Here is a 13,113-nt window from a genome sequence, read left to right on the forward strand (position 1 = left end):
GTTTTAATCCCCCACTTTCTCTCCATCTCTCCCTCCTCATGCCCCTTTTCTGCTGTCCTCATCAAAATGATGCTTAAGCATCTCTTCAACTCGTAGTTTTGATGGGATTTAAGTCGCTTTGTATTATGTGGGTTTGTGTGCCTGTGAGAGTGTTTATCTGTGTTTGTTATTACAGACAACGTTCAAAACTCAGCTCTCACATACAGTATTTAATCACATTTAATGTGTAAAAGTGTTGTATAATAAATAAATACAAATTTCTTGATGTTTTTTGAAAATATTGGTAACAATTATTAAAATGATTTGTATTAATATTATTATCAGTGTTATTAACAATAATATATTTTTTAAATGTTGTAATGGTCAAGTTTGAGCTGTTTATTGGCAATTCATTCCACAAACATTCTGCATTTTAATTCTGCTTCCTGAAATTCAAATTAGCATACTGTTTGTTTCTGCAATTCAAAATTTGGAATTTAGTTTGAAGTTCAAGACCTTTATAAATCAATACTGATTGCTGCACAACCCTGTAAAGCGTATGTGCTTGAGTGAGAATATAACACACATTTCATATCCTATTATACAGAGACAAGTAGAAATGAGGAATTAGAGACAGATCACATCCTTTCTGCCTGACCTGGTAATAAGAGATTCACAGTATGGAATGGAAAAAGGGAAAGAGTGAGGACAGCAGAGAAAAGGAAGTGAGAGAGACGCCAGGGGCGGACTACTTTAGCACTGCCGCATCGCTTTTGATTTGCATGCTCTATATCTCTGAGCGCTTGTATTTGTGTTTTGTGTTGTACAGGCATGAAACTAGAGCAGAGCTATTGTGCTGTGTTCCAGTAACAATGATGAAAGATGATGAGAAAGATGCTTGGGTAAATGTACAGTCTTTGCAGGCTAGACTCTCGGATAGATTCTACTTAAGTTACAAGTGCTCTGTTTCACCACCAGCCTGATTTCAAAAACAGATCAGATAAATCTGCAAGTAACTGTAGATAGGAGTTGTGGGTCCAAAAGTTTATTCTGTATGCTTGTTTTAGTGCTAGCTATAATTCTGTGGACAGAATTGCTCAAAAATATCTACAGAAGTTAGTTAAATCGCAGAAACATTTGTCAAAAGAAATGTTTTTATAATTTCTCTAGATATTAAGAATTGAGCAAATATTAGTTTTTATTCGTATAGTAGCAATAATTATTATACTAATAATGATATAATTATTTAATTATTCTAAAATATTTATTTTATTACTTTGGTATTTAATTATTATAAGATTTTTGTTTAAATTAAGAATAGTAGAAATTTATATTGTGAAGATGCTTAAAGTCTGTCATTCACTTAAAATATTAAAAGTAGTTTTAATAAGTTGTGTGTGTGTGTGAATTCTCCATATTCTCCAAAATGGTGCTACGCTGACACAGAGGAGACAAATTGTTGAATAAAGTCTTTTTTTGTTTGTGTGTGTGTGTACAAAAGGTATTCTCGTAGCTTCATAGCGTTACGGTTGAGCCACTGATGGCAGATGAACTATTCTGACAATGTTTTTTATACTTTTCTGTACCTCAACAGTGTTAATTGTTTGGCAGTCAATGGGACAGTCACAAGCCTCCCGGTTTTCATCCAAAATATCTTAAATTGGGTTCCGAAGACGAACGAAGCTTTTACAGGTTTGGAACGACATGGGGGTAAGTGATTAATGAAAACATTTTCATTTTGGGGTGGAGTAAACATTTAAAGGGGACCTATTATGCCCCTTTTTACAAGATGTAAAATAAGTTTCTGATGTCCCCGGAGCATATATGTGAAGTTTTACCTCAAAATAGCCCACAGATAAATTTTTTTATAGCTTCTTAAAATGGCCACTTTTAAGGTACGAGCCAAAACGCACTGATTTTGAGTATGTTGCTTTAAATGCGAGTAAACTGTTGCTCGGAGAAGAGGGCGGAGCTTCAAGAGCTCCAGCTCTGCATTAGCAGTGCTAGCCTTTGCAAATAAACATTGCACGATTAGTACAACCCTGTTATTTTTATGGAAAACATACTCTGTTTCAAAGTCAGTCATCTGATTATACTGTGCATAATAAATTTGTGTTTATGAATTACTCAGACGGGGAGCACCGTGAGATAAAAATAACAACATAGCTGGTCTCATGCTATCACAAACTTTATAAGTCCCACTTGATTATGAGCTCGACAACTTCAAGCGATCGACTAGCATTGCTTTAATATGCAACTTTTAACTACCACATTCCTATTCACGATCATTCTGGATTCGTCCAGATTCGTCCACATTTATCCTATTAAGATCATTCACACTTGAAGGCAGCATCAGTGAAAACAGGCAGAGACAATGATAGCTTTAGCAATTAGCCTTACAGAGTGCCAGGAAGCTCTTTCAGAAGGGCAATTTGGAAAACAAATGCGTGATACTTACTTTGGAGCTGACGTTCGCACACAAAGCGTTGGTATTTATTCCTAAACATAGGGGACGTTACCGAGTTTTCTTTTTTTTGGATATTTCCTTCGAAAATGAAATTTAATCACAGTGTCCTCTGCTTAGATGAGGGGAGATTATGGCGACTCCTATGTCCATTAGTGCATCCCAAAACACAACACTTGTATCTGAAGCAGTGTTGGCTGTCAATGCTATTTTGAAGATTTTCACATTTACAGTGCTGATTCAGCCTCCATGAATCACAGACTGGATTTACAAGTTTATGTATTCGTTCAATTTAGCTTTATTCACTTCTTGGTCTGACTTATCAACTTTTATGTTGGTCTTCATTTATGAATATAGTGTGACTGGGTTATAAGAGCACAGTTTATTTTGTACATTACTGTTCAAAAGATGGGGTCAACGATTTTTAAATGTTTTTGAAAAAAGTCTCTTATGCTCACCAAGGCTGCATTTATTTGATTGAAAATAGTATAAAAACAGTAATGTTGTGAAATATTATTATAATTCAAAATAGCGGCTTACTATTTTAATGTTTAACCTAATTTTAAAATGTAATGTATTCCTGTAATACATAGCTGAATTTCCAGCATCATTACTCAAGTTCAGTGTCACATGATCCTTCAGAAACCATTCCAATATGCTGATTTGGTGCTCTTTTTTGGTGTTTTGTAACATAATAAATGCCTTTATTTTCACTTTTGACTACTATTGTAACTACTGACTATTGATTGTGCATAACTATTATTTAATAGTAACTCATAAAATGAGAAGTAGTGAATATTTAGGCTAGTGTTCCTATACACGACTCTAGTAACATGTAACGTGTCGATTTGAAGGAATTTTCATTATTGATTTTTTTATCGTTTTTTGAATAACATTGCATAGTTTTTTGTTTAGGGTTGAAGGAAATATCCATAAAGTTAACAGAAAAGTACTGTTAATTTTCTTCCAGGACATTTATTTCTACAGTGTACAGAACCCTCTATTACAGAATATTCCATATAAAATTCCATGATCCATCTGTCAGGCAGTAAACTGTCAGCGTGCAAATTACAAGACTCTTACATCAAGCAGACAGTGAGCGTACACACAACATTTCCCACAGATTAACAGACGTCACACTGAAGACCTCAATCAAAGTCAACCGGGCCCTCAAATTCATTTTGATTAGATTTGCATATTTCAATTTTAGAACAGAAATTGCTCTGTGATGTTGTTTGGTCAAGTCCCACAAGCCCATCTTGGCGTGTGTGTTTTCGAAATGAATATTTTCTCAACCCCTAGTTGGCTAGACCTCTCTTTTTCTGCATCACTTGAACGTTTGACTCGATTTGGTGCCTGGACTTGTGTCCCAGGGGCTTTGATGTAAATCGGAGAGAATCTCAGCACTTGGACACTCCGTCTGGGCATCCAGCCTAATGAGTGTAGCCCGGGTCACCTCCGCACCTCTCTCTCCTTTTTTGCTCTTTCTCGCCGCCTGCCCTCACTGCCCTTCTTCTCCATTATCCACCTCTCTGTCGGTCCTCTCCCTGAATTTCATTTTTCATCCTCAGTCTTTCTGTTTTTTCTTCTTCCACATCTAAACACACGTTCCATCCGTCCCTTTGTTGGTTGTTGCACTCATCCCATTCATAATACATCTCCCAGAGAAGGAAGACCCTTGAAACCAGTGGTTTTCTGCCCTCAATAGACTTGGCCCACATTTTCAGCTTACTGTCAGATGTAATAATGTAGCAGTGCTCTTGCATTAGCATGTCTGGTTAGAAGATGCCCATCAGCTTTGCTGAGCTTAACTGGAGCTTGTGTAATTCGTGAGAAATCACTCTGCCTATAAAGTTGCATCTAATATGCGGTAATGTGAGGGAATGTACAGTTTGCTCATGAATATTATTCTTGCATTCTCAGCTACAGCCCTTAAATATGCACAATCATATTAGAAATGTATATATTAATGTAATAATTTTCTTTCTTTGTGTAGTTGCCATCTTGTCTTTGCTGTTGCCAGATTTAGACAGAATTAATCCTAAATTTCCACCTTGAATTTATGGTTTTTTTTTAAAATAGAAATCAGTTCTTTTATTCAGCTGGAATGCAATACATTGAGCAAAAGTGACAGTGAAAATGCTGTTTTTCAAAATTGATCATAAGAAATGTTTTCTTGAGCAGCAAATCAGCATATTAGAATGATTTCTGAAGGATCATGTGACACTGAAGACTGGAGTAATGATGCTGAAAATTCAGCTTTGCATCACAGGAATAAATTACATTTCAAAATATATTCAATAGAAAACTGTTATTTGCCATTGCAATAATATTTCACAATATTACTTTTTTACATAAAAAGCTGTTATTGTGTAATGAATAATAATTTTAAGTTAAATAATTACATGATTTCCTGTGATTAAATGTTCCTGTTTGGAATTTAAACCTAACAAGATGTCACTGTAAACACATCACAGAGGGTTTGTTTGTACAACAATCATTATACACAAGATAACTAGTCTTTATTCTTCTCTCTGTGTGTTCTTAATGTTCAGAGGGACTTTGTTTGCACAGATCATTGTTATCAGTTGATAAGTCACATCCTGGGACGTCACACTCTGTCTTTTATCAGAGAATGAAATATTAATTTGCGTTTGTATATTTTTTTCTCATCCTTACTGTCTAACAAGGAACTAAAAATGTATTTCAGTTTTCTTTTTCACTGGCCACTGAAAATAAAATGCTTAAAGGCCTATATTATGTAATATAACGGCGTCATACCCATAAATAAAGATTGGGAAATGCCAAATGGCACATCTTACTGTCATGTTTCATGTTCTCCGTGATGATAAACTCTTTTAATAAGTTGTTTCTGTTTTTAGAATTCATGCTGTGATTCAGACTCCCTGTAGCCGCTCTGTGGCTGTAGTCACAGGTGTTCTTGAGATGATTTATTCATTTGTTTATCCAGGTGGTCTCTGTAGCTTCAGGCTGACCATGCCAACCTTGCTGCAGGCAGAGCAATGGAGTTTATCGCACAAATGACGGCATGATCTACCCTTGTGTGTGGTCTGTGTAATTGTAAAGAGAATACTGACAGGTTTGGAGGGTACTCGGGCAGTTTAGTTGAGACACTTAGTCCCAAACACCTGCAGCTTTGTGTGCTGTTTCAGCATGTATTTGTGTATGGACTATGAGGGAGTTGTCTCATGGTAAGGTGCTTGATAAAATATATATATATGTCCTATATTTAAGTGACACCTCACTTTCACGCTGCAGAGTCAAAGATAAGAGAGCTGATAATGTCAGCAGGTGTGTGGCTTACGGGAAAGAATGTGAAAGAGGAACTAGATATAGAATAAGATCTAGATATGGACACGCAAATCTCACACACTAATGTTTTACAAAAGTCTGAGAAAACATCTGGTGACGAAATTTAAATTCTGGAAGTACTTTTATACTAAATATAACTTTTATATTAAAAATATAAAAGAAACATCATGTTGTATAATTTAAGTTAAAATTAAACATTAATATTATAAAAAATATATAAAACAAAAAATGAATATGAAAATAAATGATATACTAATAAAAATAATAAGAGAAACTTTATAAAATAAAATAAAACATTATGATGCATAATGTTATGTTTCTTATTAATTTTTCTTATTTTTATTATCTTTTTAATATTCAATTAAAATACACACATACATGCATTATATATACACACACAGTTAGGTCCATATATATTTGAACACTGACACAATTTAAAAGTCTGGAACTCATGGACATCACCTGACTTCAGGTGTTGTTTGTTTGTGGGCCTTTCTGCATTTAGTTTTGTCTTCAGCAAGTGAAATGCATGTTCAATCGGGTTGAAATCAGGAGATTGAATTTTATTTTATTTTTACCCTCAAAAAGTCCTAGGTTGCTTTTGCTGTATGTGTTGGGTCATCGTCCATTTGTACTATGAAGCGCCGCTCAATCAACTTTGCTCCATTTGACTGAATCTGGACAGACAGTATATCCCTATACACTTCAGGATTCATCCAGCTGCTTCTGTCTTCTGTCACGTCATCACTACACACCAGTAACCCAGTGCCACTGGAAGCCATGCACACTCATGCCATCACACTGCTCCACCATGTTTCACAGATGATGTTGTATGCTTCAGTTCATGAGATGCTCCAAGACTTCTCCATACTTTTTTTCTTCCAGTCATTCTGGTACAGGTTGATCTTAGTTTCAGCCATCCAAAGAATGCTTTTCCAGAAGTGGTCTGGCTTTTTTAGATGTTTTTTGGCAAAGTGGTGAACCCTCTGTCTTTGCTCTTGAGAAGTCTTCTCTTGATTGTAGACTTTGACAGTGACACACCTACCTCTTGGACCGGATTCTCTGATCATCCACTACTGTTATCCTCCATGGACGGCCAGGCTTTTTCATGTTGCTGAACTCACTAGTGCTTTCTTTTTTTATCAGAATGTACCAAATTGTTGATTAGGCCACTCCTAATGTTCCTGCTATCTCTCTGATTTGAATTCTGATTTCTCTCTTTGGATTCGTTTTGTTTTTGAAGCCTAACAATTGTATGTTTCACTGAAGAATTCCTTTGACCACATGATGTGGATTCACAGCAACAGCTTCCAAATGCAAATGGCACACTTAGAATCAACTCCAGAGCATTTATCTGCTTAATTGATGTAGAAATAACGGAAGAATTGCCCACGCCTGTCTATAAAACTGCTTTTGAGTCAATTGTCCAATTACTTATGGTGTCTTGAAAAAGAGTGGAGGTACGTATAAGAGCTGCAATTCCTTAACCTTTCCTCCAATTTTGATGAGAATACCCTCAAATTAAAGCTCAGAGTATGCTTGTTAAGCTATATAATTGTAATGTAAATATATGTTTTGGTCAGTAGCTAAAATAATAAAAATTGTGCCTGTGTCCAAATATATATGGACCTAACTGTGTGTATATATGTTATACTGTATAAGAAACATTAAAGATAAATAATACATTTACAGCTGTACACAATTTACAGACCAAATGAATAATCCATGCCAATCAGAAGCCTTAAGTCAGTGAAAAAGAAAAAGGGACAGAGAGGTGGGGTGGTGTTCTATCATTCCCCTTTTCCTTTCACCATTTTTCTCTTTTACTCTCTCAATCTCCCCCTGTCATCTTAAACTGATTCTTAATGTAGTTTTTCTATCCCCTTCAGCCGCCCCGCACCTTTTATCAGAGTTTGAGTAAATGAAGATCAGAGAATGGCAGTCTTACCTGCTCTATTGTGTATGACGTTTTCTTATAGTAGCTTCTTTTCTTTCCGTTTGTGAATTCTGATTAAAACCAGCTTCAGCTTACTCGTCTGTGAAAACACAATGAGATTTGTTATCAGCTGCAAGTCTCATGTAGGAAATATATAGAGCAGAAGCAGTAGACTTTAGTCAAGAGTACACACATATTTAATGTGTTATGAAAAAAAAGCAAGACTTTTGGATCTATAGACTTCATTGGGGCTCTTCAGAAATCATTCTAATATGCTGATTTGGTCTCAAAAAACATATATAGCATCTTATTTCATAAAGTATATCATGTTGTTTCTTGATCAGGAATAACTTTGTGCTGAAGTTGTGATAGCAGTTAGGTATGTGTATTTGAGCTTGTGAGTGTTTGTGAGAGGGTCGGGGAATAATAGACCTGTGATCTGACTGACAATGTGTGAGACACTGGAGAACAGCATACAGGTGGAGCATCTCACATCTTGACTCATTATTCTGTGTGCTTGTCTAAACTCGCCCATGCCTTCTGTAATCGTATCGCTGTAGTGTGGCAGTCAACAGTGACTGATATTCAGCCAATGGATTAGCGGAATTCACTTGTGCTTAGGGAAGAACTTGTGCTTGTGGGTAAATCATCACCAAACTTTAATTCTATTCACTTCTTGTGTGTCAGATACAAACCATTGTAATTCCTTAGAGCCTGTTTGTTGTGTGAATGTCATCAACAGCCTGAGGAGTGAAGGTGTGTCAGCTTTGTTCTGAGAGGAAGTTTAGGTGATGAAAAGCAGTACGGGACATCATCTAATTCTCCACGCCCTTCTCCTTGCAGAGACATGTTCGGCTCTCACGGTCGGTGAAGTACTGAAGCAGTTATAAAATGGATTTCAGGAGAATCCACACTATCAGGTGTCTTGCAATGATGCATGTTCCTTTAAAATCTCTAAATTATTATATACTAGTCAGTGGCGTGCGGTGGTGTTTTAAAATGAGGAGGCAGTTTTATTTATATTTATATATATATATATATATATATATATATATATATATATATATATATATATATATATATATATAGTGTGTGTCTGTTACACTTAATGTTGTCACATTTTCCTTGGTAAATAAATATTACATAAAAAAAGAGAACAAATATAATTATATTTTGTATTTTATTAATATTATTTTGTATTTTATTTAATAATTTTAATACTAATCATTTCATAGTGTTTTATGCATTTTTATATTTATTCCAAAATAATAACTAAAGGCAGTAACAATTTGAACAATATTCTGTGAACAATAAGTTTTCATTAGTTAACATTAGTTAACTACTTTAGTTAGCATGAACTAAGAATAAACAATAGCCTACTTCTACAGCATTTATTAATCTTAGTTAATGAATTTCAACATTTACTAATGCATTATTAAAATCAAAAGTTGTGTTTGTTAACATTAGTTCATGCACCGTGAACTAACAATGAACTGTCTTTGAATTAACTAATGTAAACAAAGATTAATAGGCTAAATACTGTAATAAATGTTCATTGTTTGTTCATGTTATATTAAATGACACCTTATTGTAAAATGTTACCAATATTTTTTATTTGTGAACTGATGTTCAGCTGTTCTTTTTAATAGTCAAATTATATTCGGGTCATAGTCATAAAAGCAATGTAAATACTGCCACAGACACAAAGATATTTCTTTCATTTCATCACACTGAATGCTTACTCAAAACTGACGCAGTCATCACGTTTTCAGACCATTTCAAGTTTTATTTTGACGTGACACAAAGCAGTGGTATCTAAGCAGGAGAGTTGTTTACTTAGTTTATAATTAGTCAATAACGCCATTTTCTTCATTCAGGCCGAGAGCTCGCACGAAAACAAGACGCGGGATTTATTGCAGCAACCAATCACATCCAATCATAACCGATCACGTGACTTTCCCCCATTCATTTCAATGAGCCTCCAGAAAAGTCATCACCGCACGCTTTAGGGTCTCTGCTTTAAGTCTGTGGACCGAAGGGAGGCAAGCCTCCGCTGTAACTTTACCTGTTTGACAGCGTTACTTTATAAAAACGAGTGACTTTTATACTTTTAATGCCATATTTAGTCATATTTGTGATTTATGTTTGTAATATCAATTATTTTCTCATCCAATTTTTTGAGGAGACACTGCCTCCTCGGAGGAAACGCCCCTGATACTAGTAAATCTTTTCCTTGCATTTTCAAAAGATGGGGACTGGAGAGTTAAATCTTTAAAAAGAATTCAAAAGCACCACAAAAGTACAATTAAAGTCTTTTGAAGCCATAAGCTTTACGTTTCGGTATATAGAGTGTGTGTGTGTGTGTGTGTGTGTATATGTGTTTGTGTATGTGTAAATCTATATAGTAAACTAGTTTGTAACTTTAATATTCTTTTTCAATAGAATTCCTAACTTCAAACTCTCTGTACTGTGACACAACAGCATGAAGGGGTTGGTTCTGTGGCAAACTGTAGAGGAAACACTTAAGGAATGTACATGCATGCATACACCTTTGGTTTCTATTCAGTAGGTTTGTAAGCACTAGTTACTCATTGACCAGTGTTTACAGTGGGGTCTCTGAAATAATAATACCAGTTCTTTGCAGTGGTGGCTCCTAGCAGCTTGCCGTGGGTTAAATCCCTGATCTCCACAACTAGGATCAGTGCGGAGTTTCTCACGCCCCCCTCTCCCATTGATATACTAGCCAGAGGCGGATATGACCTGTAACATTGCAAAACATCTCTGTTTTCAGCCATAAATCCACAGAAAAAAAGGAAGTTTCTCTCTATAGGCCTGATCTGTAATGTGTGTTATGGACTTTGGACAGGCTAGACACCTTTAATTTTACACAAATTAAAATTAGGTTTTGAGGGAGAAGTTCAATTTGTTCAGTAGCTTGTATTGTTGTATATCTTAGTATTGATTATTCAGTGCAACAATGAAAATACTTGTCTTTGTAAAAATCTAACCATTAAAAATAAAACACACGAGCTGGACATTAGATGTGACATGGGAATACTTTGACATTTTTTCACATACAGCTTTCCCAAGCATCAGTACATGCACATAAAAAGACCCTTTTGTATTACATTTTAAACCTTAACCTTTTATTTTATACTATGCTGTAATGAAACAAAATTTGAAAAATGTTTGACTTTATTTTATTTTATTTTATTTTATATTTCACATAATGTCACAACATAATGTGCACATTTTATTTTATTTGCCTCTTCTTAATACCACAACACAATGTTTACTTATATTTTGCTTTTTAATTTTATTTTGCATAATTTTACTCTCATAATACCTAACACATGCATATTTTTACATTTTATTTTACATACATAATACCACAACTTTTTTAACAGTAATTGTATTTTAAAGTTTTTTTTTATATATACTTTATAGTAAAATAATTAAAATGTATGACATGTATTATGTGTGTATGTGCTTGTGTGGGTCTTGTGTACACAAGTATGTTATCTTAGGAGCTCACAGGCAAGCAATTTAAAAGGAAACGGGGTGTCTCAAAGCTTAGGGGCAAAGACCCGGGCTGTGTGCTGGCAGATACTGTTGATCTAGAGTAGGTGAAATGAGAGCGAGAAGGAGAGGGGTAAGAGCGAGGGGGGAGGTGAGAAGGAGAGGGGGAGGAGAAGCAAATGGAGGAACGGGGAGGGTTGTGCAAATGGATGAGAAAGAGAGCGAGAGAGAGCGCACACACACCCATTTCTGCGCTCTCAGCGGACAGACTCATCCTCACATGGTTGGAGTGAGTGTGTTGTGGAGTTGTGATAGACAAGAGACACGGACGTGCAGGATTACAGCCAGTACTTGGCGGAGACATTACCTGTATGTACTGAGCTAGAAGACATTCAAACTCCTGATGTTTGGATACTTTGAGGAACAAAAACGAACCTGGGATATACCTCTGAGGTATGCCACACTATCAACTGTATTTCCATGCTGTTTTACTGTCTCCAAATGTCTTTGCAATTGGACATTTATGTCTGTCTGTTGGACTTTCTCTGGGTCCCCTGGGACTGTGCTCGAGTGGACGGCTGACAGTGATAAATGCCACACTGCTTGGTTAATAAGGTTTACTCGCCATAGAGGCTTTAAAAGTCTGTGTTGTGTGCCTTTGTTGGACAATCAATATGCCGAGTGTATTTAAGTGTGAATGTGGAGTTTGTTTTGAGAGATCTTAAAAACAACTGGTTCTGTGGTCATAAAAACTCCTCATCCAGATAGAAATGTTTGGAAGCAAAGGAGGAGGATCCGTCAGTGTATATTCTCTCTCACATGCTGCCTTTGTGTGTTCGTGTGAATTTTCTCACTGAACGGAGTAAATCGTCCAAGTTTGCTCTCTTATTTTTGCTGCTCCGTCACAAATTATCTTCAGTATTAGCATTTTTATAAGTAGAAAACTTGAGTGACAACATGCTTTACCAGAATGTATTGTATTTTCAGATCTGTCAACAGATCTGTGTGTAAGAGTCTGTCTGAAATTGCAGCCTGGTTAAGTTCTGCTGTGTTACCTCATGAATTATGTGCCTCATTTAAAAGTTTTAGTGTAAACCACCAGAGCAGCTCCAGGATAGTTCAGTGTGTGTTTTTGTGTAGGCGTGTGTGTGGTCTACAGTTCTGTTTAATGTGATTCATTGTGATGAGATGACTGAAAAAGCAACTGAGCTGAGTTTTCTTTCTACAAAAGAAAACAGACAGCATTTAAGTGAAATATAAATACGATAAAAGATGGCATACTGTATAAAGACACCTAAAATGTGTTCAAGCAAGGTAAAGAGACAATCAAACCTGAAAGAAAGACCTAGATACAGTGGACCACTAATATTTATACTGGTCTGTCTGGGATCAGGGGGTCACTGTTGCAGGTCTCAGCTGTTCACAGTCAGACAAAGATGGCACACGGGGTGCCAGATTCCTCGGTCGCCTGAGGTCTCCCAGCGGTCTAGTGGCTTTATGAATGAATTACCGTAGAGTGCGCTGTGGAGGAACTCATACGGGCCAAACAAAGACTCCGGCATACTTCAGTCTAGGAGCAAACACCGCAAACAATAAACCACACTCTTCCTACACCGTGTCACTAATGTCCCCCTCAGAAACAGATTGGACAGAGACTACCTGTCTCCTTTAAGAGCTCATATCTGGAATTTATCATGTGCGCCTGTCTTGCTCCCGTCATACGCTGTTTAATCTATGGATTAGACTCAATAAACACACTCCTTCCTTCAAAAAGGGCTATCACACAGACAAATTGATTTCCGAGCCCAGTAGTTTGGTTTAATAAGTAGCAGACAGGATTGTTCCTCAAATACTGGGCATAAGAAATGCAAAAAGCACATTA

The 13,113-nt window shown here is 36.1% G+C and overlaps 1 protein-coding gene across 2 annotated transcripts in view; it reads left to right on the plus strand.

Annotated features, from left to right (window-relative positions):
• The first annotated feature begins 11,466 nt into the window (after positions 1 to 11,466).
• tiam1a (TIAM Rac1 associated GEF 1a) overlaps positions 11,467 to 13,113 on the plus strand; it is a 55,497-nt gene continuing 53,850 nt past the window's right edge. Inside the window, exon 1 of one of the 2 annotated variants that reach the window (XM_079410203.1) lies at positions 11,467 to 11,684. The gene's annotated coding sequence lies outside the window, so the exon portion shown is untranslated. The remainder of the gene's footprint in view (positions 11,685 to 13,113) is intronic. The other variant, XM_079410202.1, reaches the window with a different exon arrangement.

Source organism: Barbus barbus, assembly GCF_936440315.1.
Source record: "Barbus barbus genome assembly, chromosome: 47".
In the NCBI taxonomy this organism is placed as follows: domain Eukaryota; kingdom Metazoa; phylum Chordata; class Actinopteri; order Cypriniformes; family Cyprinidae; genus Barbus; species Barbus barbus.